The sequence below is a fragment of the Lissotriton helveticus genome, chromosome 12 (assembly GCF_964261635.1).
Source record: "Lissotriton helveticus chromosome 12, aLisHel1.1, whole genome shotgun sequence".
Taxonomy (NCBI): Eukaryota; Metazoa; Chordata; class Amphibia; order Caudata; family Salamandridae; genus Lissotriton; species Lissotriton helveticus.
This window is the reverse complement of record NC_136073.1, coordinates 94,596,592-94,621,694: the sequence shown is the minus strand read 5'-3', so window position 1 is coordinate 94,621,694 and position 25,103 is coordinate 94,596,592. Positions and strand designations below refer to the sequence as shown.

Here is a 25,103-nt window from a genome sequence, read left to right as displayed (position 1 = left end):
CAGGTAAAGCGTTTTTTTATTCAATTTTTTCAGACACTTTAATACTGAACAGGTTGCCACTAAATACGAAACTCACGAGTTTATATACCTTTTGGTTTTACAGACAACTGCTCAAAAACATTATACAGATTATACACAGGCTATACGCTACTTCTTATTATTTAGGTAAGCGTTGACAACATATCTCGATGGTCTAAATGTTCAACCCTTTTAAGAACGAATGATTAATATTCTCCTTGTTCGTATCTTCCCTTTTTTCAGACCCCCGACGAAGGGGCTATTGCGCCCCGAAATGCATTGGGTTTTTTTTCTTTCATTTTTGTTTGCTTTCTTCTGTAAACCTGTGTTTTGAAAATTGTTGCTTTAGGCATTATTTGATGCTATTGTTATGAACATTTCATTGACTTACAAATGATATTGATGATGAGTATTGTGGAAATGCAATACATTTGTGGCATTATGATATTGTTGACATAAACAAAATGAGATAAAGGAATACTATATAATTGTGTAGTGCGTACTGGAGTCCCAGTGATTTACAGCACTGGGCCTTATACATTGTTACTTTACCAGTGGGCAGGCACTAATCTGGTACAGCACACTTATCGCTCTAAACGCTTTGAACAAAACAGAAATCAGAGTGCAGCACCCTTCCTCATTCATTTTTTCAAAATGTCATAAAATACCTCATATTTGTAGAAAGAAGCGAGAAAAACAATGTTGCTGTGCGTTTAGAAGACAAAAACGCCTGTTTATCACAAAGGTGAGAAGGACTGACAAGAATAAAATAGGCAACAATACGCAGTCAAATGAAGAGTAGTCCAGAAGCTCAAAATAGAATTAAAATTAGCACATTTTAAATGATATCCATGTATGATAATAGATTAACTGGCATTGTTGCTGTAGGAGACCAAATTCAGTGAAAGCGTAGTAAGAATTAACTTATTCATAGTCTCTGCATTTCCATAGGAGATATAAAAGACTGCATTCTATGAAAATGACACGTGTAATCCTGAAGCAGAGTCACAGAAGGAGCAGGCAATTAAAAAAAATAGCTTACAGATGAAAAAGAAAGAAAAAAAAACATGATGACAAGTGTTTAAATATTGAAAAAACACTGGTTTACCTCGTAAAAGGGCAGGTGAAGCGAGCAGCAGCTACAAAATGGCTGCTGCTTGCTTTTGTGTGAAGTAACTATCACCGCCACTGCCTCTGGGTTGCTGCAGGTTGCAAAGAAAGTTGAGATGGCTCCATATGCCGCTCCAGCCGTTCCCTAGCACATGTTCAGCACCTAATCGTGCAAGTGCTAGGAAATAAGGTTGAATTAAGTAAATGAGCTCAGCATCCGAGCGGACCTCAAGTGAAAGCCGCCATCTCGCCACAGCGCATGACCAGGCCCCCCTGGTGTTGCCACACATGACCAAGTTAGCAAGGTTGTGACTGGCTGCACTGACACAGATGGTGACTCAGCAGCGATTCTACTACTTGCACTTATTTTGAATTTTCTAAGACTGTATACAATCTGTATTTGCAGCTCAGACTGGAATCCTACTGCCCACACTCAATAACTCCTGAAACCTTCCGGCTTGGTCTTAAACAGTGCCAAACATATCATCGCTGGCGTCATTCTTTAATCCCTTCCATGCTGATGACGAGCTGAGCTCATCATCAGCGTTACCTGCCGTACGCGGATGACGAACTGAGCTCGTCATGTAACGTGGTATTTTAAAAAATGCGGCACACAGCGGGAAAAGCCGCCGCAGCGATGCGGTTAAATAACTGCAAATGTACCCCTTCCTAAAATTGCTTTAATTTTCCACAAAACACCAGCTAGACGAGGAGAGGGTTCCACCGTGTACTTGGCCGATTTAAGAGGCATATTTGTTGGTTTTCTTTAGTAACATTAATAAAGTGAGCCCTCTATGTTAGATTATTTGTATTCCAGGTTACGACCATGAAAGCTCCCAGCCTTGCAGCACAGCTTTTAACGAAGCAATGAATGTGCTTCGATATTGAAATGGTTGTCTGATTTAAATTTTCAACTTCCATTCATAGGGCTGGTGTACAATATGAACAGCATCAGAAAACTAGCTGTTTGTTTCACTGAACACGAGAGGAAAAGATGGAGGTCTCAGTGGGCAGACTGGTGAAAAACTATAAAATATGTTCATAAAATAAAAAGTAATAAAATATAGTTTTTTAATCGTTTGTACTTAGTTATGCATCTTTCGAGCGCCAATACCGGTATTGTTATGTTTATAGGAAGTAAATATTTTGTCAGTTCAGTTCAGCCCTCAGCATAGCCTCTTTTTGGAAGTTCAAGGAATAGTTCACATTTACAATGCCACCTTGCTATTTGAGAAGCTAAAAATCCCAATTTGGATTAATTAGGTGTCGTACCGGCGAATATTTTTTCGTGAAAGGTATTTTTTGGGGTGTAATGGAACTTCCAAAACTTTGATTGCCATATTTTTTATAATTCTATGATGGTATGTCAAGCTGCAATATTACGCTGCTGGGGAAAAATTACTTATGTAGGTACTATTTCGCTTGATGTGTTTATTGGGTAATCCTGAGTCCAGTCAGAGCGGAATGATCATAGGTGACTTCATCAGTTTGAGTCTGTGAGTCACGCTGCCCAGACTCTACTGGCACTATGTGTGCCCCAGACCACCCTGATTTACCCCTCCAGCCATTTGTGTGCCCTCACCCCCTGTAGGTCCCTGTGCTCCCAACCCTACCGCTCTTGTGGGACATCATCCTCCCCTCCTGCACCAAAAACTATGTGCCACTCTGCGCACTACAGCCCCTCTGCATGTCACTCACCTGATGCTGCTTTGTGTCTCTCACCTCTCTTTAGCACATTCTGGTTGGCCTTCCTGCACCGCCAGCCTTTCTTTGTGCCTCTACCACTTTGCAATGCCTCTTTATACCCTTCTTCCTGTAGCCCCTGAGAGTTGCCCTTCCTAAACTTTCCTATCCAACAGGGTGCATCTTTACCATCCTCTGCATCGCTAAATACTTTTAAGGTCCCAAAGGCGAGACCGATTGCATTGCAAACGCTTGTTTATATGCCTACCACGTTCCATGAGATTATTGTTACATGTGGGCTGAGACTGAATGCATCTGACATGTTCTCATTGTGTGTATTCAGAATATAGATTAGTTTGATTTGTTAAAGACTGAGCCAACCACCCCCAGTCATTTGTTGCCACCTGGGAGTGCACCACAGTTTGCTCGTTAACACATTAAGGATTAAAATATCCTACTTTGCCATGTACTAGTTGGTGTTCATTGATAGGTTGAATCCTGCCTCTGCCTCTTAGTATGGTTATCCCCTTACTTTGAGGGCTGAGTCAAAAGCACATGAAGCCATTTCACATGTTGCTATTCCTTGCCTTCTATCCCCGATTCTGCAAAGAAGGTTGCTTCCTCTAACATTAAGTTCCGCTGGGATTGTTGACACATTCCTATATTGGCTAACTCCCTGTGGATGTTTTCAGTGAGTCTTTGGAACCTAACCCAGGCAAGATCTTTGATGCACAAGTGGACCAGAGTTGGGACATGTTTTAGTAGAAATAAGATGTTCTCCATGTTTAGTTTGCCATGGTGGCCACCATTGTCCCATGTAAGGTTAGGGTGACCAACTGGCATTGGTGCAAATTCAGGATGGTGAGTGTAAAAATTCAGGACAAAGGGTCAAAATTCAGGATACAAATTCAGGACAGGAGGTCAAAATTCAGGACAAAACTTCAGGACAATTGAATACCTTTTACAGACACTTCATAGGTTGCGCAATAGTATATAAGTAAGCCCCGCCATATCCAAACATATTCAACCATTTTCAAACCTATCCACCATATATCCTACCATCTATCATTTCACTCATCCATCCTTTCATCCATCCATTATCCATCCACCATTTCACCCTATGCATCTGTACACTCATCCATCCACTCTTCTACCCATCCATCCATTCACTCATCCATCCAGCCATTACCCTTTCACCCATCCAGCCATCCTTTCACTTACTCATCCATCCACCCAGTCACTCATCCTTCCACCCATCCACCCTTTCAGTCATCCATCCATCCTCCCTTTCGCTCTCCATCGACCCTTACACTTAGCAATCCTTCCTTCCATCCATCCACCCACCCATCCATCTACTCATCCACTCATGAATCCATGCATTGACCCTATCACTCATCCGTCCTTTCTCTCATCCATTTATCCTTTCACTCCTTCACTCCTTCACTCATCTATTCATCCTTTTGTCCATCTACCCTCCCTTTCACTCACTCATCCATCTTTACACCCACCCTTTCACTCATCAGTCCATCCATTCACCCTTGCACTTATCAATTCATCAATCCATCCATCATTTCACTCATCCATTCACCCACTCATCATCCACCTTTTCACTTATCCATCCTTTCACTCATCCATCCACTCTTTTACCCATCCAGCTACCCTTCCACACATACATCCAGCTATTTACCTTTTCTCTCTTCCATCTTTCCACTCACTCATCAGTCCATCCATCCTCTCTCGTTATCTTTCAATTCAATCTTTCATTCATCCATTCACCCTTTCACTAATTCATCCAGCCATCCACCCATCACTTCAATTACTCACTCGCCCACCTTATCATATTAATTTTGAGCTGAGCCTTTTTGAGAAGAGGTCCATCAAGAACTTCACCCTCGCTGCAGGAGCCATTCCAGGACTGGGACAGAAGCCACCCAGGGCAGAGACAGGATCCACCACAGGGGGGGACAGGAGCCATCACAGGCAGGGGGAGGGGGACAGGAGCCACCACATGGGGGGACAAGAGCCACCACTGGAGGGGGAACAGGATCCACCAGGGTGGGCACAGGGGTGGGCATGCAGTATTCTATTATAATCCTGGTCTCTTCCATGGTGGGGTAGGGCTCCTCACCCCCTCCTGGACAAGACACAGAGAAGACAGGCTCTTTTCAAAATGTTAGTTTTGCCATCCCCCACTGTGATTTACAGTACTTAAAGGAGATACTCCAAGAGAACTGATTTAACTGATTGTTCTCCATACTTTATTTATTTATTTATTTATTTTTTCCACTTGTATGGCGCTCAGCTACCCAACAAGGGTTTCCCGGCGCCTATGACATTAAGTTGGATTGAAGGAATATGCTGAGTTGTATTTTAGCACAGTTGTTTCTGGAAAAGCCAGGTTTTTACATGTTTCCGGAAGTGAACGTAGCTTTCCTCTTTCCGGATATGTGGGGGGAGTGAATTCCATAAAATAGGCCCTCTGACAGAAAACCATCTCCCGCCAGTTCTTTGCAGTTTGAATCTGGGAACAGCGAAATTTGCTGCAGTTTGGGAACAAAGGTTTCTTGTTGACAGGTAGGGGGAGGCCAAGGCTTGTATATAGGTAGGTGCCGTTTTGGTTTTGATTTTAAACATGTAACTCAGGGTTTTGAAACTGATCCGATGTTCTACCCTGAGCCAATGTAAATCATTCAGATGTTTTGATACTCTTTCTGACTTTGGTATCCTACACAGGAGTCGTGCAGCAGAGTTTTGGATCATTTGGAGTCGCTTGATCACTGCTAGGTTCGAGCTTAGGTAGAGGATGTTTCCGTAGTCAATACGCGATGTTATTTGTGCGTTGACTACGGTTTTTTGGGTGTCGAGGGGCAGCATCCAAATGATTTTCTTCAACCATTTTATTATGGTGAAGCAGAGGCCAGCGACTTTGTTTGCCTGCTGTTTCATTGACAGAGTATTGTCAATAATGACTCCTAGATTTCTTACCTGTGTAGCTGGGGAGGGAAGATTACCCAGCTCAGGGGGCCAATGGGGGGGGGGGCTCCAGAGCTCCTTATTCTTTCCCAATAGGAGGACCTCAGTTTTATCCCCATTTAATTTCAACTGGTTGCTGGTCATCCAGTTGAAGATTTTCTGGAGGCCAGTTTTGAGTAGAGAAGGGGCTGAGGAATTAGACTCTGATAGTGAAAAGATGATTTGAGAGTCGTCAGCGTAGGACATTAAAGTCAGGCCTGCGCTGTCCGCCAGGTCTGCCAATGGTCTAACGTACAGATTAAAACCCAACGGGCTCAGGATGGAGCCCTGTGGGACTCCATGTGGGGCGGGAAACGTGTCTGAGCATGCAATACTGGATTTGATCTGGAAGGTTCTCTTGGTGAGAAAGGACTTGATCCACTGTAGGGCATCACTGCTAATGCCGTTTCTCTCTAGAGTAGCCAGAAGAGTATTGTGTGATATGGTATCAAACGCCGCACTCAAGTCTAAAAGGATGAGTGCGACCGTTTGACCCTCATCGAGGAGTTTGCAAATTTTTTCCGTTACACTCAGCAAGGCGGTCTCCGTAGAGTATCCTGCTCGGAAGCCTGATTGCGATGGGTGGAGGAGGTTATTTTCCTCTGTGAAGGTAGTGAGTGCGGAATGGATATGCCTTTCCATGAGTTTGGAAAATGCAGGGAGTAAAGATATTGGTCGATAATTAGAAAGGACCGTGGGGTCAGCTAATGTTTTTTTCAATAGTGGGGTTACCATAGCGTGCTTCCAGCTTGACGGGACTGTGGAAGCTTGGAGGGACGCATTTAGCATGTCTGCTATCGTGCTCAGAGGGGTGGTGTCAAGTTGTTTTAAGATACATACAGGTAGAGGATCGCAGGGGGAGCCTGATGAGATGGACTTCAGGGACGTTTTTAGGGAGTCCATGGTTACAAGGGGCAATTTCTCGAGGGAGTTCACTTTTTCCGATGGCCTAGGGATATCCTGCTGTGAGCAATTATCATGGGGTCTGGTAGTGATGTTGAGGATAATGTTTTCTATTTTATCATTAAAAAATGTCGCAAGGTCTTGACATTGTTTTTTTTGTTAAAGGGCGGGTAGTAGCCGTTGTTTGAGCGCCTGCTGGGTCCTTCACTGTGTTGAATAGAGTCTTTGCTTTGTTTGTGGCATTGTTAATGGAATTGGCCACGTACAGGGCCCGGGCTTTGATACAGGAGGAATGATATGCGTTTCTCGCCTTGTTGTATGTTTTCTTATTTTCATGATTATAATCTTTGCGCCATTTCCTTTCTAATGCTTTACATTTAGATTTTTCAATTTTGAGAAGTTCATTAAACCAGGGGGCCGGAGGACGATGGAAGTTTCTTTTTGCCTCCGTTAGAGGAAGGCATTGATTGACTGCAGTTTCTAACCACTGGTTGGTAGCTATAGCTAGATTTTCCACATTTTGGTCGTGGGAGGGTGTGCTAATTGTTAGCGCTTGATTCAGTTTGTTTACGTTACGTGATTTCCAATTTCTCATGGAGCGAGCAGGCCATGAGGTATTTCCGGGGGCGAATGTTCTAGTTAGGCTGAAACTGATGAGGTGGTGGTCTGACCAGCATATAGGGCTGGTTAGAGTCCATTTTAAATTGGGGGTATTTGTGAATATGGGGTCTAATAGGTGTCCTACCTTGTGTGTAGGACCGGAATTGAGGAGTGATAGGTTTAGGGCAGTTAGATCGTCTATTAGATTACAGCAAGCCACGTTTGTTTGGTCCTCAAGGTGCAGATTTAGATCCCCTAGAAGTGTGAAATTTTTGTAGTCTAACAGAAATGGAGCGATATGGTTTGCTAGGCTGGCTGACCAAGAATTGGCATTCCCAGGCGGTCTATATATTAGGAGTCCAGAGAAAGTAAAATTGGGGTTAAGGATGATTTGAAAAGAGGCGGCTTCAAAGTTCGGGATATTAACTGGGAGCATATTGCAGGTAAAATCTTTACGAAATATAATAGCGATACCTCCACCCACTTGGCCTTGTCTATCCTGCATTGTGATGGCATAGTTGGCTGGGAGAGCAGTTGCTACATCCGGGCCGGAGCTTTCGTGTAGCCAAGTTTCTGTGAGGAAGAGAGCACTGGGTGCTTTTTCTAGTAGAAGGGTGAGGATATCAAGTTTGTGCTGTGGCAAGGATCTGCAATGGGTGCGATTGTGCCATTTCTTTATTTTATTACATTATAGACTGCATGTTTGAAGAACCGAAGTTTGTTTACAATTAAGTGACAGTAATTAAGCTCTGTGAAGAGAACCACGTGCTGGCTCGGTGTAATCAGGGCCGGTTCTAGGATGTTTGCACAGCCAGGGGTTGGTGAGAGGCTCCATAGCTGGCCCACCCACTGCTAGCACCTTCTGACTCTCTAAATATTGCTGCTCCAACTACTCTGCGGTGTTCGTCTGCAATTTATGAAAGCTACGAGTGACTTCAGCATGAAGAGGAGAGAGAGAGAGTACATGATCATCAGGGCTGCCTACTGACACACATTTGTACCAGCACCAGTAGCCGAAAAGGATTCCAAATATGCGTGACCCAGTCTGTGCCTGGAGAAGGATATGGTGTTGTGTTCTTTCATGACTATGGGAGAGATGCACCTTCTTACCTCAAATGCTCACTGTTGCATGCACAAGGGTCGCAGTGACGGGACAGCGCATGCACTGGCATTTGGTTTCTAGATCTGTGGATGCAAGGAGGCTATTTTCACAAATAGCAAGCCTCAGCTAAGATCTTGGGTTTTCACTTCTTCTCACCTGTTATCGATTTAGTTCAGTTTGTGACTGTGATTTAATGTTAGGGAAGCCTCTGCTTTGAAGGAGTCCTCAGGGTTTCTCCCCTCTTTCTGTATTACTTTTCTCATTTCCTGCCAAGAAAACTCACATTGTGGCTGAGGCTATGAAACAGGAGGCCATGAGGCATCTCAATTTTATTCCTGCAGAATCAATAAAAATCAGGCATACTGCCAGTCACAGACAGACCAAACCTGTGCAAAATGATGGAGCTATTTCAAAGAATTACAGCATTTAATCTAGGGGCAACCACAATCTTCTGTAGAAAAGCCCACAGACATTGTAAATGTATGTGTCTTGTAAAGCGCACTGCTGCCCTGAGGTGTCGTGGCGCTGTAGACCCCGTCCTGGCTATCCCTGTGAGATGGTCCCTACTGGGTATATCCAAGGTGAAACCAGGCTTCCCCGGCGAATATGGGGGGCCATTGTAGAGATGAGGCAAGCTAATGCCCAGAGTTGCCGAGTGTGATCCCTGGTTAGAGTAGGCACCGAGGCCAGAATTATCGAGTCTGCTGACCCTTGTCCATGACCCTGCCGTGTCGGGAGTTGAACCCTGGTTCCGGGCCGTTCTCTGCTTCCGGGTCTGCTGCCTCTAACCAGTGAGCCACACCACTCCACATTGCCTATTTTCTTCATAGGAAGGGAATGTGTGAGGCCCCTCTAAATTGCAGAGACATGAAGCATTCAGGGCTGTTTGCATCTGAATAGATGCCCCTGCTCCTGAAGTTGCCGCCCCTCCCTCTCAGTCACCTTCAACCACCTCTTAACAGCTCATCAAGGGCTGAAGGTGTGAGGGTTGCTATCCCGCTGTGCCTCTCCAATGCTGCGGGGTATCTGAGCTTTGGAACAGCATCAGAGTCAAGAAGGGAGGTGGGAGGGTGGAAGCTATGCCGGCGTTAGGGTGGCGGGACCGGGGCCCGGTTAAAATTACGGACAAATGGCGTCCGTTAAAGAATCCTTCAGGGACTCCGGACAGATGGCCGAAGTTAGGGACTGTCCGTGAAATTTACGGACAGTTGGTCACCCTATGTAAGGTGCGCACGCCCCAATGCTGCCGTGGCACGCCGTTTCTGATCTGAACCGCGCACACCATGATGCAGCAGGTAGAGACCATTACAAAGCAGATTACAGTTTTCTCACGTCACTCGTGTTTTAAAAGCAGTGGCGCCAAAAACAAGCATTTGCAAAGCAACAGGTCTCGCATTTAGGCGAGTTTGAGCAATTGGCATTGTAAATGACAATGCCTTTTATTTATGTTTTGGTTTTTGAAACATAAATAAAACGCATTCTTATTTGCATTGTCAATAGCTCAAACTCGAGTAAATACGAGACCTATTGCATTCGAGACCAATTGCATTTATTTGTTGGCAGAAGGTCACAAGTTGCACAGAAAGTCGCTTTTGCAAAGCCACTTGCTGAGCTCGTGTCAGGAATAAGCGAGGCTGCTGTGCTACCATGCAGCAGCACTGCCTAGGGGCATGACACGCGCTTGACTGTATTTTTAAAGGCCATAAAATAATCTGCATTGGTTGTTTCTCAAGGAAATAACATAGGCACGACTAGCAGCGAATGTCTTTTTATTTAATTGGTATTGGGACATGTTATTTATGAGCGGACCCCAGTTGCTCCTTCCAGGGAGGGCTTCTGTTGTTTCACTTCTGGCCGTGATATCAAGAGATTTCGGTACAGATCTCGAGTGCCTTTTTAAAGAAAACATACCAGCTACTTGTTTCATGTTGAAGACACTGTAAAGGCTCCAACAGCTGCTCAAATGGACTTCATTTAAAATCACATTTGTTCATTTTTACCATGACCTTTGTGTTTTTTCTTTACTTGTCAGTGCAGGATCATTATAGAAGCTCTAGTACACATTTTTAAGTGTTCTCTGCATATATTTAGAGCAGGACATTTGCACTGAGAAGGAAAAAGTATACCCGCCTTCTGTGACTTTGCCTAGTTTGTGTTGCAGCCAGTACATAAAATACACTAATGCCAGTAGAAAAACATGTAACAGTCACGTGACAGTGGTAACAGTCACGGTTCTAGAGGGAGAGCCAGGTAGGTCGGGCCCTCCTAAGTTAGCACTATGGCCCATCCAAAGGCGATTTACAAATAAAGAACACATAGCTTGGGTTTTTTTTTTAATGATTAATTTAGGCCTGCAGCTTCCCTTACGCAGACTAGTTGCTTAATTTCCTTGAATAGGACCAATGCCTTGGGCTACTTGAAGTGCTTGGGGACAGATGTGTCGTCAGTGAGGATGGCTATTATCATGCACATGCGTAAAGGAGGAAATGTTATGTTATGTTATGTTATGTTATGTTAGAACTGTATTTCTTGAGCGCACGGCTACCCAGATCGGGTGTCCCGGCGCTTTGGCAGAGAGTCCTGAACACAACCAAGAAAAACCCAGCGGCAGAAACACTGTAGACCCACTGGTTAGGCGGAGAAGAGGCGCGTCTTGAGCTCCTTTCTGAAGGCCAGGAGATTGTTAGCCTTGCGGAGTGACAGAGGGAGCTCATTCCACAGACTGGCCGCCATAAACTGGAAAGACCGGCCTCCCATCCGCACGCGTTTGATCACTGGTACCTCCACTTTAGCCAGGTCAGCAGATCTCAAACTCCTCCGGGGGACGTAGAGAGCAATCCGCTTCCTGAGGTACGCTGGGCCAATGCAGTGGAGGGCTTTAACCCCTTCGACGCTCATGACGAGCTGGGCTCGTCATGAGGTAGCCTCCTCGCACGCTCATGACGAGTCCAGCTCGTCATGAATAATGGGTTTTTTAAAACATGAGCACAGGAGCGGAATTTCGCTAGCGCTCATGTGGTTAAACGCCAACGTGAGGACCTTGAACCTAATTCTGCTGGGGATAGACAGCCAATGCAGCCTGCCGCGCAGTAGAGAGGCACTGGCTCTCCGTGGAAGGCCAAAGATGGCTCTGGCCGCCGAGTTTTGGACAACTTGCAATCTGTATACCAGATATTTAGGCAGGCCAGAGAAAAGTGCGTTAGCGTAGTCTAAACGCGAACCCACAAGTGCTTGCACGATGTTCTTGCGGTATTGAAGGGAAAGCAGTGGGAGAAATTTCCTCACCATCTTCAAGATACCGAAACATTTCCCCGCCAGGCCCGTGATGTGGGGACGAAAAGAAAGACTGTCGTCAAACACCACACCCAGATTTTTTACTTGGGCAGATGGTTTCTCAGGGGGGAACATGTCGGAAGGCCACCACGATTTCCAGCCAGGGTCCTCGGCGCAGCCAAAAAAGAGCAACTCGGACTTATCCGAGTTACATTTCAGGTTCTGGTGCTGAAACCATGCAAAAACAGCACTCAGGCAGTCTCTGATTCTGTCGCCATTAAAATCATGAAATCATGAAATCTTGTGCAGCTCCTACCACCTCAAAATAGACACAACAGCTCTCAACACACATAAGAGATGACATAGCACAGAAATAATTGGATAGTATTTTGCCTCCCATCGAAAGTAATTGAAAATATGAAACTAGTATTTATATCTTAGTTTTTTTTAAACTTTCTTCTTGCTTTATTCTTAACTTGCGGCACTACATACCACCAGTGCCACATCTTTTGATTTTTTTGAAGCGAAGACTTTTCACAAGTTTTACTAAAGCAACACACTCACAGCATCAGCAGGGGCAGAAAAGTTTCCATTAAACGAAAACCAGCACTGGCGGCTCTCCCATGGCAGCACTGCCTACTCTTAGTTTCCGGATGTACTCGATGAGTCTACCATAATTAGAAAGAAAATAAGGCACACACACTACACTTTGTGGGCGACGGTGACTGTGCATCAATTTTGTCCCAACAAATTCTCGTTGTTTGTGATATAAGTATATAAAAATGGACGATATTGCTGTTGTAATCCATCAGATCCTGAATAGATGAGATAAACCAGTGGGCTAATGCACTGGCTGCCGAGGTGTTCCTATATTCTGTGACTTTGTAAGTTATAATCTACTCAGCCTTTTATTTCTGACACATGAGTGGGGTAACGTGTATGCCATGTCATCAATATAAATGTCCAGAGCTGCTCGGAGTCCCATACCTGGATTAACAACACAGTGTTTTGAGCTTAAAATAAATGTGACCTTTTGGGGCATTTCCAAAGGCAGAACACATATCTCACTAATGTTAAAAGCTATTGATTAACATTAACTAGTAGCTGGGGGTTGGTGGGGCTTTAGGGGCGGTGTTCTTTCATCAGTAGTCCAGAAAAGCCCACATGAACAGTTTTTCATACCTATGGCTCTGTTGGTTAGCAAACACGATCTATAATTGTAGAATCTTGATGAGGAAATGTTGATGAGGTGCTGAGATGGGAAATGGAGGAGGGTGATTAGAGGATGGTGTGAGGATAGAAAAGATGAAGGTAAGGACCAAGAAGGATACAACAAAAGAATGGTAAAGAAAGAGGTGGATGAAGTAAGAGCAACAGAGTGAGTAGTAGGCAAAAGAAGAAATAGATGTTGGTTATAAACAAGCATGAGGATGATGAATGTTAAACTAAAGAAGGTGATGAAAATGGTGTTAGAGGTGGACTCTACGATGAAGCATGTCTGTGGGATGCTGTATATGTGCAAAAGCTCATCCTGTTCACTTTTAAACAAAAGTTTGAAGTGGTATTTGCCACCAAACATCACTATTTATCTCTGCGCTCGCATAGTTGGTTTTTTGGTGCACATAGCCTTGGCTGCAGTGCACAGAGACCTTACACTGCCACACACAGAAGAAAAAAATTAGAGGGAACATTGGTGGCCACTTATGTCATAGAAACCTAGCCTGGACCCAGCTGACCCCAACAATTATCGTCCCATTTCACACCTTCATCTTCCTGCAAAAATAGCGGAACAGGCAACGAACATGAAGCTCAACCATTACTTAATACGAGACAGTCAATTGCTTGATGGAACACAATTTGGACACAGCTTTGATCAAAGCTACAGAGGAGATTAGGGTTGCTCTCAACTGAGGAGGAGCCGCAGCACGTATTCTCCTTGACTTGTTGGCAACTTCCGACACAGTCGATCATAAGTAGACTACAATCTGTAGCTCTGGGCCATTATGAATCTTCCTCTTTTCCCTTCCTTGTGGGGTCCCACAGGGATCTTCAGTCATGCTTACATTGTTCAATATTTATGTCAGGGAACTGGCCACCTTGACCTCCTATGCTGATGAAACTCAGATTTTCTTGTCAACTTAAAAAAATGGTGACAAAGTCTCCACTCAACTCCATGACTGTAAGCAGGATATCAGGTTATGGATGAGCAGAACCTGCTGAAACTCAGTTCAAATAAAAAACAGAGGTGGTGCTGTTCAGTAACCTCTCCCCAGTCTGGCCCCCACCCTGGCCTTCCCCCATCCCAGTGACAAAGGCCAAATACCTAGGAGTTCAAAAGAACATACAGCTGAACTTCAGTAACCAGGTAAACACCACTGTTTCCTCTTGCTTCTTCTTACTCAGGAAGATCAAAACAATTCTTCCCTTTATCCCAGTTCATAACAAAAATACAGTAATTACCACCTTAGTTTTATCAAAAATAGACTACTTCAATGGCCTATATGTGAACATGCAGGAAAAAAAATCTCAATAGACTGTAGACTGTGTAGAATGAGGCCGCTAGGGACCTCTTAGGCATTCCCAAATTCAAATCTATCTCTAAGAAATTTGGAAACTTCATTGGCTCCCAGTGAGAAGCTGTATCAAATTCAAAGTCCTCTGCATCACCCATAAGTCTCTACATAATACTGGCCCGGAGTTCCTGAGGCACTCTTTTAAGTGGTGCACCCCCAGCAGATTTCTCCTTTCTGCAGTGGCCAAAAAAATGGTGGTTCCCAGATTCCGAAAGACAAACTGGAGGGGGCAGAAGTATCATCACAGCGACCACTAAGCTCTGGAATAACATCCTCCCTTATATCAGAGCCCTGCTCATTTTGATTTCTTTCAGGAATGAGCTCAAAACGTGGCTTGGCAACAATTAGGGCTCTTTGACAACTAGGGTTTCCAATATTGTTATGGTGAAGTCAGTGTCAAGAAACCTTTAGGTATGCGCGTGCTTCACTTATTTTTATAACACAACATAACATAACATAACTGGAGGGTCTTCGTTATTTGTTTCCAGTGGTTTTATACATGGTCCGTCGGCCATTAGATGATGTGGATCCCTGGATATATTTTGTAGCAGGGCTTGCTGAGGCAATAATAGAGTTGCATAGCTGTCCATTTAAGGGAGGAGACATGTTACTAGGCCCATAGGCCCAGTCCTTCAGGACCCGGGGGTTTCCATGCATGGCATTTTGTTGACTTCAACTTGGGTGCTTCTATTCACTCTTCCCTTGATGAAGAGGGTAGAATTATCTGTCTCATTGTTTAGCCTTGGTAGAGCGGCGCCTGGAGTGTTCAAAGGGCCATCCTTAGGGACGAATAGTGGGTACACTTTGCTGTGGGTTTATAGGGTTTGGAGGCATTTAATGCTAGAGCTACTTCTTTGCAGTTGAGCTTATCTTAATCTGTTTCCCTAATGTTTTCTCCATTCTCAGAGAAAGTGGCTGAGTGTTCTGGTTTGGAGGGGATTTTTTCTCATCGCCTTCAGCTGGAGGAGCAATGTTTTGTGTGCTGCAGCGGAATTCGAGGATTGTTGGTTTAGTAGCGACGCCTGACTGTATTTCCTCCATTGCTCTTGGAAGGCTTTCCCTGCCTCCATTGATGTAATAATGCTTTCTCCCAGATTTTATTTTCTCTTCCATATGTTCGGTGTTTGCTGCTGGGTTCTTAATGCTTATAGATGTTCCGGCCTGCTTCTGACTGTGGTGACCAGCCTGATAGGATTTCGGGTATTGAATACAGGTTATCAGTGATGAAGGCTCATGGGCATTGCCTTCCTCTCACCTCTCCCTGGATTTTGGCTTCTATGGAATCCAGATTGGTGCTCAGATCTGCTAAGCAGAGGGCAGATGATTGTAATAAGTCAATCTGAAGCTCCATTTAGGATGACTGCCATAGCAATGCTCTAGCCATTGCATATTGGGAGGCGCTGATGGAGGTCAAAAGCAGAACAGCAGGTTGGGATGGTTCAGAGGGATTGTCCTTTGCAGTGTTGGGTGCTCTGAAACACTGCACCGGTGCCTAGTCTGGCCATTTCCGCACCCCTCTGGCTTGAAATACTGGCCGCAGTGTTAGTGCTGCCGCCACACGACTGTTTCCACGCACTCCTGCCTAAGCGGATCAGCAGGTTGGGAAGTTTCAGGGGGTTTATGCTTTGCAATGTTGGGTGCTCTGAAACACTTTGGAGTAAGCTCCAGCGTTTTTTTAATTTGTGATTAAATGTTGTGGAAAAGGGTTGCTGAAAGATAGCCCAAGTTGTGGTTATAATCAACTGTACTGTTCTATAAATTGGAGTGGGAATAGTATATGTGTTATTTACATAATTTTACAGTCTACTTTATTTCAAACTAAATTATCATGTTTTGTGTAGGGAAAAATCTAGTGATTATAATTATTAATATTTAAAAAAGTTAAAATATTTTTATTAAATTGATAATTTATTATGTTAATTATACATACATTGGTATGTATAGTTTTATTTAAATATTTTTGTCATTTACATTATAAAGAAAGCATGACAATATTTTGGAAAATGTTTATGTGATCATATTTTGCTATGGCGATATATCCACAGGTGATATTTTGTCAGTGAACCTCTACTGGGCTCCGGTCACAGTTGATATATACTGTTTTGCTCCAATTGGCCTGTATTTCCAAGTACTGGAGGCCATTCTCATTGATGGAGCGGCTGTATCTATCCATCAAAAGTGTATTTGAAGAAGTATAGATTTACTTCTTTATTTTGTGTCCTGAGAATACTCCACACCCCTGGAGCATGCTCAGTAGTTAGGGTGGAGACTTGAAGGGGTTTCCTAAGTACAGGAGGATGTCTCTGATTACAGCGATATTCTGTCATCTACCCCTGCCTCCCACTAAAATCCATCAATCCCTCAGTAAGTACTAAACCAGCAGCATAGGTGCTTCCACTCTAGTGGAGAGAGGGATCATCCCTTCTCATTCCCCTACCCAGTTGAAAATTGTGTGATTACTATGACTCCATTCACCCTAAACTGCACCTTGAAATCACCAGTTAGGCGTTGTCTTTATTTCTGAACTTTGTGTGAATCACTTGATTACAGACTATAGCTAATCACACCAATTGGAGTCAACTTTTTCAAAATAACTTAAAAGAACCATCAGGAGCTGTTCCATGTCCTCAAGCTTATTGAGTTCCAGAGCCTACAGAGACTCATTCAGGTTGACCATTGTGATGGTAAACACAACTGATCAGGGTCATTATGGGACGATCTGCTGTAAAGTGCCTGCTTACCAGCATCTCAGCATGCACTTTTGTCTGTACATTTAATACGACAATAGATGTTATTATAGCATGTCAGAAGTCCTCCAGTGATCATCCCAATGTCCCTAAACTATTGATGCATGCACAATGTATGCTCCCTCTTTTATGAAGTGAGCCTGTTAAAAAATTCTGCTGGGAATTCAGTGGGCCCCATTATCTTGACAGTCTGTATCTGTATGATTCACATTATTGCTGTGAAGAAACTGGAGCATGGACACTAAGGAGCTCCTCACATCTACCCTCAAAAGCAATGCCCCCCACCGCGACCAACGCCAACCTCGCAGCCAAATATCTTCAAAGATGGATCCCCAACTGCACAGACGAGTGTGCTACCCTCTGCAACTCCAGCAGACAGTACCCCAGGAAGGCCACCCGGTTCACCCCCAACCTCCAACAATCCAGACGCACCTGCAGATGTCTCAAGAAGAATTGGAGAAACACCAAAACTTTGGAAGACTGCAACACATACAAGGATGCCTTGACCGAATACCACCATCTTATCAGATCCTTCAAAGGAACCTACATCCAGAACAAGATCCTCGCCAACTCCAGCTACTCAAAGGAACTCTTCAGCATCATTCAGGAATTCACCAAACCCCCCAGCATAACCTCGGACATCATTCCCTTCTAGGACCTCTGCAACAAACTCGGCACCTACTTCCATCTGAAAATCAAGGCCTTCTACGACAACTTCGACGAACAGACACCTAACTCCAAAACCACTCCCTCCTCCAGCAACAACGGCCCACCATTTCCTCCTGGAACTCAGTCACCACCGAAGACATAGCATCGACCATGAAAGGCATTCACTAAGGAGCCGCAACAGAACCCTGCCCTCTGCCCTCTGCACAGCTTCCACAGACCTGCCGCCACCGTCACACCAGAGCTAGGATGCACCATCACCGCCACCTTCAAAACCGGCACTTTCCCAGATGACTGGAAACGCGCAGAAGTCAAGTCCCTACACAAGAAGCCCTCAGCAGATCCAACAGACCTCAAAAACTACTGACCCATCTCTCTCCTCCCTTTCGCAGCCAAAGTCACAGAATAGACCATCAACGTTAAACTAATGAAATTAATCGAAGAGAACTCCATCCTCGACCTATCCCAATCTGGATTCTGCAGCAACCACAGTATCAAGACTGCTCTACTTGCCGCTACAGGCAACATTCACACTCTCTTCGACCAAGGCCACACAGCGGCGCCCTGATCCTAGTTGACCTCTCAGCAGCCTTCAACACCGTCTCCCACCGCACCCTCACCACCAGACTTCATGACGCCAGCACACAGAGAACCACCCTCAACTGGCTCCGCTCCTTCCTCACCGGCAGTACCCAAAGAATCAGACTTCCACACTTCCTCTCTGAACCCAAAGAGATCAACTGCAGAGTACCCTAAGGATCATTGCTCAGCCCTACGCTCTTCAACATCTGCATGGCACCCTCGCCACCTTCCTAAGACAGCACAGACTCAGCATAGTAAACCCAGCTTATTCTCTCCCTCACCAAGGACCCCACCTCCACCAGACTCAGCTTCCAGGAAGGAATGAAAGACGTTGCATCCTGGATGAGCAACATCTGCCTAAAGCTCAACTCAGAGAAGACAGAAGTCCTCAGACCCTCCTCATCTGCATGGGAGAACACCTGGTGGCCCAACGCACTCGACAGCCACCTCACCCCCACGTACCATGCCCATAACCTCGGCATCATAATCAACTCCTCCCTCTCCATGACCAGGAGACTGGACTACAGAAATGCCCTCTACACCAGGATCAAAAAATCTCTGCTTTACAAACTCCAGACCATACAGAACACCACAGCCAGACTCATCATTGGCATCCCTCTACACGAACACATCTCCCAACACATGTGAGACTTCCACTGGCTCCCCTTCGAGAAGAGAGTCACTTTCAAGATACTCACCCATGCCTACAAATGCCTCCACAACACAGGACCCTAATATCTTAACAATGGAATCTCCTTCCACGTACCAGAGAAAAACCTCTGATCCGCCAACCTCGCCGAGGCCTTGTGCATCCGCAGAGCAAGAACGGGTGGAAGAACCTTCTCCCACATTGAGGCAAAAACCTGGATCGAATTCCTGATTAACATCAGATGCGCCCCCAAATGGCATATTTTGGGTAAGACCCTCAAGACCTGGCTCTACGACTGACCGGAGCTGCCCCCTTAGCGCCTTGAGACCCTCAAAGGGGAGTAGCACGCTTCACAGTTCCATTATTGATTGATTGATTGATTACCTCCTCAACAATTAAGATCAGCATACAGAGAGGCAGCCGGGGGCATTGGCAACTGCACAGCCTAGGCCAGTCACATAGTATATTTGGTATCTGTATTGGCCATCTCAAATGGTCCGCTGCCACATGACCACAACTAGAAACATACAAGAGGATGGATGAGAGGCAATACACACAAGCAGCAAGTTAAAGATGTACAAGGTGATAATCAGTCAATAGTCGATTGTCGATGTCGTTGTATGTCTTTATTTCACACACACTTGGTGTACATATTTGGAGACAGCCAACACGTTTCGCCCTATCAAGGGCTTCTTCAGGGCAAAGAAATAGTGGTGGAGTACGTATGCCAAAGGGATTCAATCAGGTAATGCGTAATCAGTATGAAGCATCCCACTTATGGACATTATCTCAAAAGAAGAGGCCTTAGGCCAATAAGAAATGCATGTGTCTTAATATTTGAGCAATACCAGGCTGAGGTAAAAGGCCAAAGGCCAAAATAAGCCTCCAATGTCCTTTAGAGGAGTATCTTACTTGATTCGATTGATGTGTAGTAAATACTAATCCGTGTCCGTCTGGTGCCTCCCTCACATTCCTTCTCCTATTGCCATTGTATTAGTAACTCATTGCAATTGTTTGGGCAACCTTCATTCAGTTATGATGAATCTTATGCTTTCCCCCTGAATCCCACCTTATTAGTCTCTTAGATGGTCTTCACTGACTGCACTTTCCCCACACGTTCTTCAAAGTACAGCTTTCTACCTATGTTAAATTCTCTACTGTTTCTTTGTAAGCTCCCAAGCTTTTAGCTGTCAGATATCCCTAGTGTTTCTCCTCTCAGCAGCTATTCCCATCTGCAGCAGGCATGAAGACTTAGGTTCCTAGCTAGGTATTCTACTCTCTCCATACAAGATAGCTCTGCTCTTGAGATGTCCATGAAATCTTGCTACATTTATGTTTCTTTTAATATTGTATGTTGTACATCATACAGTGTCTTAACACTGCTGCTGAGAATTGAACAATGTTTAACACATGTGCCTACAGACAGTCTTACATACAGCATGCCTAGTGGTTTTCACAAGTAGTGTCTAATTGTATTTGCTCTTAAATAGAGGGGTAAGCTAGCCAGGCTCATGGGTACAGGAAAATAAACTGTGATTATGTATATGGCAACATACATCAATTACTTTAATGTGACCAATCTTACCTTTCCAAAAAATGAACCTGGTCCTTAATAGCTCAGCTGAAAACATACTTCCATAACTTTCAATCCACCCTGATTGTTTTTGATTGCAAGTACTTGCCAATGTGATTAATATGAACTTCTGTTTTCTGTTTGTAACCTGCAGGTCTGATTCAAAAATGTTCCAAAGCAAGGTAAGTTGTCTTGAAAATCTAACTTTCTTTTTAAAGAATTCTGTTTTTGAGATACCAGGTGAAAATGATGCGCACAGAACATTGGGCCTGGTAAAGGAGTAGAACATCAAAATATACTTTCGCAGATAGTGATTCTTACACAGAGACTCACTTAAGGTAATCTATACACATAACCAGCCTTCAAGTGATTAGCTGGAAGAGAGCGGATGTCTTTTAATCTTAGGAAAGTGTCTGTATTAGATTTGAATAATATTGGACAGTATCCCCCTAGCCAGAAATATAGAGTGTGCATCTTACAAGGACCATGAAATATGTTCATGTGTATTACTAAAAATAAAGGCTAGCTGACAAAATAAGGAGACTATTAACTATTGAGGTGCAAGATTCTACTAACAGCTCATACTGGCTACACAGTCGGTCAAGTAGGAAATGGGTCTCACAACCTTGGTCTGCAATTCACTTTTGACACTGAGAACACTGTATTCCCAGGACCAGTTAAAAGTACAACACATCTATGTATCCCTTAAAAAGTCTTGATTTCCTGATACCATGTAGAAAAAATGCCATCCCTGTTACCTTGTCTGAGGAATTTGAAAGTCATAGATCACATGAGCAGGCAGATACCACTTGTTGAGTGTGTGCTATAGGGAAACGATTTTTTGTTGTCTGCAGGTCCATATGTATGCTCCAATCGTACCACAGTGAGTTTGGCACTAGAGTTTAAGCTTGAAGTTGTCCACACATGCAAGGTGATAGAGTAGAGATTGTGAATTGTTCTGTGAATGAAGTTATGAATGGTATTGATTGTTCCATGCGGGAAGTGTTGAATGCTATGTCTGAGGTCAGAATCATGTTCTGACTGTGTCTCACAGACATGTTCCTTCAGATAAAGTCTCAGAAAAGTGGGTATCAGTCAATCAGGATTTAGAGAGTGAGTATGGCAAATCACCTGTGAGGGTCTCAAGGCGCCGGAGCGGCTAACTGTTTCATGGTGATCTGTACATTTATTTGCAACTAGCTGTATCCGGCCACGCCTTGCTGTGGCTCAGTCTGGCTAAATGGAAGAGAAAGAAAAGAGTAAGCGCACGTTTCTAATATGTTTAATTTCACAATGCTTGTGGGTATACAATATGTTTTTGTGACTATTGTCTGTATGCGTCCCTTGTAGTTGCTGCGCAGCAAGCAAATCGATAGGGTGTGTTCGGCCTATCGATTAAAAACACGCGCGTATTGTACACGGGCGTATTCTAATCCAACGTTGTGTATCTATAAATGCGCTAATGTTGCAAAGTAAACCAACTCTCCCCCCCTCCCTCAATCCACTTCCCGGTCTCCCATCCTGACACCAACTGTCCATCCTAATATATGTAGATATGTGTCTGTATGCGTTCTTTGTATTTTTTGCGCAGAAACCAAATCGATAGTGTCTGTTCGGCCTTTTGATTAAAAACACGCGCGTATTGGACACGTGTTTTCGAATCCAACGTTGTGTATATATAAACACGCGCTAATGTTGCAAAGTGAATCAACTCCTCCCTCCACCCACTTCCCGGTCTGCCATCCTGACACCAAATGTTCATCCTAATATATGTAGACTATTGTCTCCATGCGTCCCTTGTAGTTGTTGCGCAGCAACCAAATCGATAGGGTCTGTTCGGTCTTTCGATTAAAAACACGCGCGTACTGGACACGTGCGTATTCAAATCCAACGTTGTGTATATATAAACGCTCACTTAATCAAATCCAACGTTGTGTAAAAATTTCAAAGCAATTGCTGAAGAACTTTCAGAGATTTCAGATTTTGAACAAACGAACATTGACATTTTTATGTGTCTGTTTGGGCTTTCGATTAAAAACATGCGATTCCAACGTTGTGTATATAAAAACATGTGCCTATTCGAATCCAACGCTGTGTCAAAATTTCACAGCAATCAGTGTTGAACTTTCGGAGATTTATGGTTTTGAACAAACGAACATTTACATTTTTATTTATATAGATAGATGAGGGAAAAACAAGGAGGGGAAAAAGCAAGAAGACAGGACCAAGAATAATGCACAAGCAGTTGGAGAGCACGGCCTGGGCCCTGCTCAATTGTATCACGCTGCGGCCTCCATTCAGTAGCTCCTGGGAGGAGGGAGGGGCACTGGGAGGCGGTGGGTGGGGCTAGGTAGGAAAAAACGGACGGGAAGTACAATAAAGGAAAAACAAAGAGAAAACTATGAAAACAAGGGAAAGGCAGGGAAAAGGCACCCACAAAAACGGGGGGAAAGCAAGGAGAAAGCAGTGAAAAAAAGGGAAATGCATGGAGAAGGCACGCTAAAAAGGTGGAAAAGACAAGGAGAAAACAGCAAAAAATGAGGGAAAATCAAGGAAAAGGCTCTCAAAAAATGGGGGAAAATAAGGAGAAAAAAGTGAAACCAAGGGCCAAAGCAAGGAGAAGGCACTCAAAAAACGGTTGAAAAATAAAGTAGAGAGCAGGGAAAAGGAGGAGAAGGCACAAAAAAAGCAGGGGAAAAGCAAGGAGAAGGCAGTCAATATGAGGGAAAAGCAAGGAGAAGGCCCTCAAAATAGGAGAAGAGCAGGAGAAAGCAGCGAAATTGCGGGAAAAGCAAGAAGGCACTATAAAACAGAGGAAAAGGCAAGGAGAAGGCAGTGAAAATGAGGGAAAAGCAAGGAGAAGGACCTCAAAAAACAGTAGGAAAAGCAAGGAGCAGATGGGACCAAGAGCAATGCAACGGCATGGGGAGAGCTGGGTCTGGACTCTGAACCGTAAATCCATACGTATCTCCTTGGCCATTTTGGTTTATAATTAAGAGTTGATTCAAGATTGATGCACTTTCGACAGTAGACTGAAAAACATGTGAAAAGTAAGAAAAAAGGTGGAATCCTACTTTGAGAATTGGAAACAATACTTACCTTTTCATACCCCATCAACTTAAATGAAGGTCTTCAATTTTTCAAATGCATGCTGGTAGTGAGTTCCGTAAGAAAAGATGGTCATTGCAAGTTGGTCTTGGTAAAAAGGGAACTTAGAACCTCGGATGTTTCTTAAAAGGTGACTCCTTTCACTTTGATCACAGCCAGTTCATTGTACAAATGTGTCATGAATGATACGCAGCTCTATTTGGAAGTATCTCTCACTTCAGAAATCCAACCCGTTAAGTGTTAAAACTTGAACGTCTAGCACCTACCTGAAACTTAACACCAACAAGACAAAGGGGCATATTATCAAGGAACAGCGTTATAATTATCGCTGCTTTAGCGGCAGAAAACTGCCGCTAAAGTGGCGATAATGGGCTTGATAATATGCCCTTGAGAATTCCCATAGAAGTCCATGTTCTGGTGTGAACATGGGCTTCTATGGGAATTCTCTAGGAGGAGCTCCTTCAATTTTCTTTTAACGTTTGTGAAGGAGAGGTCAGTCCTGAGTTCTACTGGTAAGAAGTTCCAGATTTTGGGGGCAGTGCATGAAAAGGAGTGATTCAGGGCATTTTGTTTATGTTTTGTGTGGGGGATGAGAAGTAGGGTGTTGGTGCTTCTTAGGTTTCTCGTTTGGCCTCCCTTTGTGTGTTTGGCCGTCAGGTAAGCTGGTTTAACAGTGTGAAGAACTTTGTGAGTGAGACAAGAAGTTTTAAAGTAGCAGGGAGCTTCAATTGAGAGGCACTTTAGGTCTTTCAAGGAGTACGAGATGTGATGGTGTCTTTTGATTTCTATGACCATCCTTGCTATTGCATTTAGAGTTGTTCTCAGGGGCGGCTACGTGGGAATTCGCTGTGCCTGTGAGGTTAGCATTCCTGTAGTCTAATATGTACTGAACCAGAGTTTGCATTACAGTTTTGAGATCATTTAGATGGAGGAGGGGCTTGATTTTATTTATGAGTTTTATATTGTAAAAGACAGTCTTTGGTGTATTCTTTATGTGTGATCCCAGAGATTTGGCAGAGCCAGCCAGGGACATTTTGCAGTTAAGAGAATCAATGAAATTAAGCCACTCGGGGGAGGTGGAGGGGTGGGGGAGAGGGGTAGTCTGTCTTTTGTTGCACAGGAGAAGAATTGCCGGATTTTACTTGGTTGAGTTTGAGATGATTGTGGAACAGCCAATTTTGGATTTTTATGATTGTGTCATTTAGCCATTGTATGTCATCTAGTGAGGATAATTCCAGGTATAGCTGGATGATGTCAATATAGAGCGGGTAGGGCAATGTTTGCATGTTTGAGTATCATGTGAGGGGCTCCATGGTGATACTGAAGAGTGTAGGTGAGAGGACTGCGCCTTGGGGACACCTCTGGTTATACCAGCTACAACAATGGTTTTCTACTAGTGACACAGCAGCCTATGATCTTGAATAAGCAGTAACAAGGCCCCCAGTGGACTTACAGCTGCCGCACGGTGAGCTCTTCACCTGGTCTGTTGGCAGCGTGGGTGAGA

The 25,103-nt window shown here is 44.1% G+C and overlaps 1 long non-coding RNA gene across 1 annotated transcript in view; it reads left to right on the top strand.

Annotated features, from left to right (window-relative positions):
* Positions 1-25,103, top strand: part of LOC144799078 (uncharacterized) — a 108,887-nt gene that overhangs the window by 18,183 nt on the left and 65,601 nt on the right. The window contains exon 2 of the long non-coding RNA XR_013603744.1: positions 20,646-20,673. This is a non-coding gene — a long non-coding RNA (uncharacterized LOC144799078). The remainder of the gene's footprint in view (positions 1-20,645; positions 20,674-25,103) is intronic.